Below are 6,144 nucleotides of genomic sequence, written 5' to 3' on the forward strand. Positions count from 1 at the left end.
TTTTATCACAAATAGCACATCTAGTAGGAAAATTACATAGTTGATTGCATCTGCCTTTTGTTTAAGATTTTTCCTCCCAGCTTACCATGTAGCCCATCAACGTATGGAGAAAGAAGACAGCCAGTTTCGCCGAAGAAAAGCAGACCTGCTAATGACTTCAACCGGCCAAACCAAATTAACTCAGTTAGGGAAAAATTGCCCGTACCCTGCATCTCTCAAAGATCTTTAGACCCAGATCATCCTGATTTTGTTCACTTCAGGCAAAGCAGAATGTGAAGCTAATTTGCAAATCAGACTCAAGGCAACTCCAACCCTCCTGAACACAGCCATCAGCTTGAAAGTAAATGAGGGGCTTCTCGAAAGACGCGCCCCCAACACTGTGCCCTTCTGGGGAGGAGAACTTCATACCCGTTTGGGTCCTTGTCAGTTAGAATTGCCCACCCAGGAAGCAGAAAGTTAGCCACCGAGGTCGCTAGGGCGGTGACAGGAAGTAACGTCTGGTGAGCAGCAGGTTATAGAGGAACACAACCCAGAGGAGAGACTGGGACGGCAAAACGCTCTGCTTGTGATGAAAGTTCTCAGTTTCGCAGGGGTGAGACTTTCCAGTCAACCACGGGCGAGATTGGTGTTGTCTGTGACAACCCTCTCCCATCACAGAAAAGCTAAATCCATCATTTAACTCCATCATTATAAGAAGTAAGCGGTTTGTGCTTCTACAGTATGATTTGAAAAGCAAAACTCGAGGGGAGCCTGGGTGGCTCAGTCATTTGAGCATCAGACTCTTTGATTCGGCTCAGGTCGTGATCCCAGGGTTGTGGGATCGAGCCCCACGTCAGGCTCTGCACTGAGTGAACGTGGAGCCCGCTTGGGATCCTGCCCTTCCCCTGCTCATGCGTATGCTCTCTCTCTGTCAGTAAAATAAAATAAGGTAAAATAAAATAAAATAAAATAAAATAAAATAAAATAAAATAAAATTCCACACACACAAGCACACACACACACACAAAATCACATAAAAGCCAGTCAAAATAACAAAAAGCTAAGCAGATGGTCTTTCAAACTCAAGGCAAGTCACATAACTGTTACATTTTGAGTTGACCAGCCGTCCCAGGTTGGCAGGGACAGAGTTAGGGACTGACTTGGTTCCTGGGACTCAGGAACTTTCAGTTTTAAAGCTGGGATAGATCAAGGCAAAGCAAAGTGAGTGATCACCCTACTTACCTACTTACTCTTCTCTGATCCAGGCGCACGGACGTGGTCCCTGAGGTGATGCAGCGTTCTGCTTCCAGAACGTGGTTGCAGTGTGAGAACGTGATACATAGACGAGTACTCTTCTGTCCTCACAGATGCCTCCGGGCAGGTGAAGGTGGGCGGGAAGAAGTGTCCCCAAGGGAGCTGGGACTCTCAGGTGAGAAAGTGACAGTGGGACCCTCCCTCACCAGGGAAAAGCCAAGTTCCCATGTTTTCCACTCCTCCCAGGAATGTCTTGAAATCCCTACTCATCCCCTTATTTTAAGCGATGATAAATCATGGTGGGCTTAAGGAGGACCCTTTATCAGGCACTTTGAGAAACAGGTAAGTGAAGAGTCTGACCAGCCTCCTGCAGGCTGACCCTCCATCAGGACTTGTCTGCCCAGTGACCATCTGGTCTACCAGATTCTTGGTATTCAGAAAACTACAATCACAGCTTCTAGGGACGACACAACTTAATTTGCAGAGGCTGTCTTTCACTGTGACTCCACTTACTGGTCTCTGTAAGTATTCTCCTATGGTCTCAAGAGAAATGCACCATGTGAGGACCATATTGGATCCTTTCTTTCCTGAAAGTCCCCCAACAGCATTACCAAAAAGAGCAAAGCTCCCACGAATCCCTGAAGCCCACTGCATCACGTTGCTGAATAATATATACACCAACATTTATTTACATGTTGCTTTTAAATGTTTTCTAGATATTTAGCATGATGGAAATCATCATGCATGGGCTTAGGAGCTGGAGTCCTGTCTTCCATTCCATCCCAGTCCTTCAGAAAAGCCTAAAAAAAGAGAAACTAAGTGAACAAAGCATGTATTCAAGGGACAGGACTCCTGGGCATTGCTTTTGCCTTTGGATCAGTCCATTTGGACAAAAATGTAGCACCTTCTACTTCTTTTTTTGTTTGTTTTAATGTCGTGCAGATATGAAAAGTGCCTGGGTGGCTCAGCTGGTTAAGCGTCTGACTTCGGCTCAGGTCATGATCTCACGGTCTGAGGGTTTGAGCCCTGCATCAGGCTCTCTGCTGTCAGCGCAGAGCCTGGAGCCTGCTTTGGATCCTCTGTCTCCCTCTCTCTCGGCCCCTCCCCCACTCACTTTCTCCCCCACCCTCTCTGTCTCTCTCTCTCTCTTAAAAACATATAAACATTGGGGCGCCTGGGTGGCTCAGTCGGTTAAGCATCTGACTTCGGCTCAGGTCATGATCTCACGGTCCGTGGGTTCGAGCCCCACGTCGGGCTCTGTGCTGACAGCTCAGAGCCTGGAGCCTGTTTCAGATTCTGTGTCTCCCTCTTTCTCCGACCCTCCCCTGTTCATGCTGTCTCTCTCTCTGTCTCAAAAATAAATAAAGGTTAAAAAAAATTTAAAAAAAACTATATAAACATTAAAAAAAACTTTTTAATATCATGCAGATATGAGAAGTTGCAAAAATGTGAGGACCTTAGTTTATCTGCTTTAATCTTCCTTGTCGAGATAAAACAGCTGCAAACATCTTATTAAATGGATGATGCCAGAGGCAGAAATAATGGAAGAGTCAGTATTGCCGTGTTCAGAAAATGCTCAGAGGTCTATTAAGTTAAAGTCTATAGCGAACTCATTAGGGAAACATGGAAAGATTTACCTTTTCTGACACCAAACAAACTGGAATCCAACCTTGAACTTTAGGAACATTCCGCTAATAATCGAAATGCTATTTTAACGGTACTTACAAATTAGCACGTGTTCAAAGCTCTGTGATCCGAACATTTCCCAAACTGGCTCTGGTTACAGAAATGTTTAGGGAAACAAGAAACAAGCTCGATTTCCTGGGCAAAGGTATCGCATCCCATGACGTGTCCTGGGATACCACGACCCGTCGCGTGGACCAGAGGGTGACCGCGCGGCCGAGTCCGGCCGACCGCACGGCCGAGTCCGGCCTGGGAAGGGGGGGGACAGGAGACAGGGCTCCTAAGAACACCTTCCGTTGACCAGGAATTGTCAGCACAGCTCCACAGGCCTGGAAAGCAGCCACCGACTCCTCAGACAGGTCTTCATTCTGGCCCTCGGGCACGTGTGCTCTCGGTTCTCGATTACGAACGAGCAGCGGTGACCACCCTCCCCCTTGCTGGGCGCCCCCCCAAGCAGCCCCTCTCCTGAGCGGCGCCCCTGAGGTCACTGAAGCACATTAGCTCCCCATGTGACTCTCTCCCCTCTCCCCGCAACTATTTCCTACACGGACGCAGCGTTTATAGCAAAGGCTTCCATCCAATCTAGGCTGCGGGCCTATTTGGCAACATTAATTCTCTCCCTCACCAACGGCCACATCAATTCAGTGCTTTATAAACTATTTCAGGGATCCGATTTATCAGGCCTGACAGTGTGCACGCCGAAATACACAGCCCTGCCTCAGCCTAGCGCTCTCCGTGGCTCCTATTACGATTATTTAATTCAAGGGCCTAAAATCCTCTGACATTATTAATAGTAAGATGAATCACTGGAAAACTACAGAATCTGTGACCAACGAGGCTGAAATAATCCATTTTGGTGGAAATGTCTAGGCGGGATTGCATCCCCGGATGGCGGGCCTCTCTCATTAGCAGCCGCGCGTACATCCGTGCTGGAGTGCCAAAGCATGAAGTCCCTCAAGACGGAGATAATTTGATGGCAATTCTTTTCCAGGAAATTCACACCAGAGCCCGGGGGGGGGGGGGGGGGGCGTGGAGAGAGGGGCCGGAGTCAGCCCCGGGATTCTTCTACTTTGCCTGTCACTCGACTTGCCGTGTACCAATTTAAGCCATTTTGTACTCGATTAACTTTAACTTGTGTGGCTTTGAACCCGGGAAGGCGCTGGACCTGGAACTCGGCTGGTTACTTATGAGAGCTGTGTGACTTAGCCGCTCCGCGAGCATCGCGGGGCGGACTTCTGCCTTCAGCCTTCGTTCCTGCCATACTCCTCCCCTTCTGGTTGGCAGGAGAGACGCTTGCACGCCTACGTGGACATCTTCGGTTTGGAAAGAAACAATTCAGAAACAACTACGAATACACTGGCTTGTCCTTTATTCTAGAATCCAGGGGACACCGCGAATAGCACAAGTGAATCATCTCAGGGACAAGGTTAATGGTCTTGAGCGAAGCTATGGAGTGAATATAACAGTAGAAGGATCCCTCCAATAAGAATGTGTTTCTTCTTTAAGCCTAGCAGGATAATCTTCCTAAAAGAAAAGTCTTTTGAAGTGATTTTTTAAATATGATAATTTTATAGTTGACCCAAGCACTATCAAGTAGGATTAAAATTAAATCTTCCCATCTTAAATATTTGACGGGAAAGACAGTGCTTGACTTTTCCCAGCAAACGCTCCCAGAAATACCACAAGGGTTATTTCCTCTAAATAACTTCACTAACTGTACAAATGTAAGCCCGTGCCCTTCATTTCTATTCTCCGGAGCAAAGAAGGAAAATCTGGGCCGTGTGCTGTACTTGCCGGACTCCATTCACTTTCCCCCCCGGCAAACCCTCTGCGTCCCAGGCTGTGTACAAGGCAATGAGAATAGGTCAGACTAGTCACCGTCACTCCCAACGTTTATTGGCAACAGGTGCTTTTTGCCATAAGCTGGGCACGCCGCCTTTGCGGAGTATATCATTCGATAATAGAGTCAAGAGAACCACTCTGATCTCCCCCAGATGGGATACTCCCCACACTCCCACTGCTGTCTCCAAGATCTTATTCCTCAAGTCTTGAAGTGTTCCAGGTGTCCGTCTCTGTTTCTTCGATGTGCCTCTTAAGGTTTATGGGGTGAAGCCAAGAAAAAAGAGCATGGAATTGTTCAAAACTAAACTTCTGTTTACCTACAGACGCCCGACTTCTTGTCCTCCAATATGAACCAAATTCCGTACTACCAGTAGAAGGTTTATTTGGGAAGCGCATCAGGGCAATGGAGAGAAGGGGAAAACGAACCGGTTCGTGTGTTTATATGTATAGTCTCTGTTCCGTCTCCCTGCCAAAATGTGTCCTTACTAGCTGTCTCATTTGATGGCAAACACCCTTCATCCTGCTGACTGAGGAGGAACCATGGATTGCTTCAGAAAGGATTGGCCACACTGACTTCCAGCTCCTGGTCCAGCGTGCGAGAAGCTTAGAAGTCCTCCCTGCCTCCAGCAACGAGATAAAAAAGAAAATAAGATGCTGAACGAACCGAAAATCACAAGTCTTCATAGTCTCACCAAAGAACCCAGGTCCCAGAGCAAACCACTGCCCCCAGCACTGGAGAGACAGACAGGGGGCTACAGAGAATCACAACTTACCAGAGTGCAAATTCACAGGCAGAAACCGCAAGAGCCAGTACTCGGTTCCTTGTACCCAGTGCCTCATGTGTGGCTTGCGGCGGGAAGTCACAGGGTACACCAAAAGACAAAGCACACAAGCAAACGTCAGAACCACCCTCGGCTCTGGCAGGGATGTTGGGATCATCAGAGCGCGGAATCTAAAACAACTGTGACTCATATGCCGAGGGCTATCACAAAACAGGCGACACCATGGAAGAACAGACGGGGAAGGTAAGCAGAGAGATGGAAATGCTAAGAAGGAATCAAAAGGAAACGCTAAAAAAATAAAAGAATAAAAAAATAAAAACAAGAGGACAGAAGTGGAGAACGTCTATGGGCTTATCAAGACACTGGACATAGCGAAGAAAAGAACTGATCACACCAAATCCCATGGACATGTGTTCCTCGGCTTTGTTCAGCAGGTCTGAGGTTAATCCTAGCGACTTCCCCCTCTGGACTGCGCCGTCATGCACCAAAGATGAGCTCATCACCAGCACTCTCCACGTTACCATGTAGACCGCGCTCCCAAGCTGAGGGGGAGGCTCCCGGAAGTGGACTGTTGTCATGGATCTCTCCCGTGTGTCGCCAGGAG

At 47.9% G+C, this 6,144-nt stretch overlaps 1 long non-coding RNA gene across 1 annotated transcript; it reads right to left on the bottom strand.

Moving 5' to 3' along the window:
* Window positions 1-4,268: 4,268 nt before the first annotated feature.
* On the bottom strand, window positions 4,269-5,920 carry LOC109501939. The gene is made up of 2 exons (XR_002160253.2): window positions 5,532-5,920; window positions 4,269-5,375 (listed from the first exon to the last, which is right to left on the bottom strand). It is a non-coding gene; the product is annotated as an uncharacterized LOC109501939 (long non-coding RNA).
* Between the last annotated feature and the right edge of the window lie 224 nt (window positions 5,921-6,144).

Source organism: Felis catus, chromosome B4, assembly GCF_018350175.1.
Source record: "Felis catus isolate Fca126 chromosome B4, F.catus_Fca126_mat1.0, whole genome shotgun sequence".
In the NCBI taxonomy this organism is placed as follows: domain Eukaryota; kingdom Metazoa; phylum Chordata; class Mammalia; order Carnivora; family Felidae; genus Felis; species Felis catus.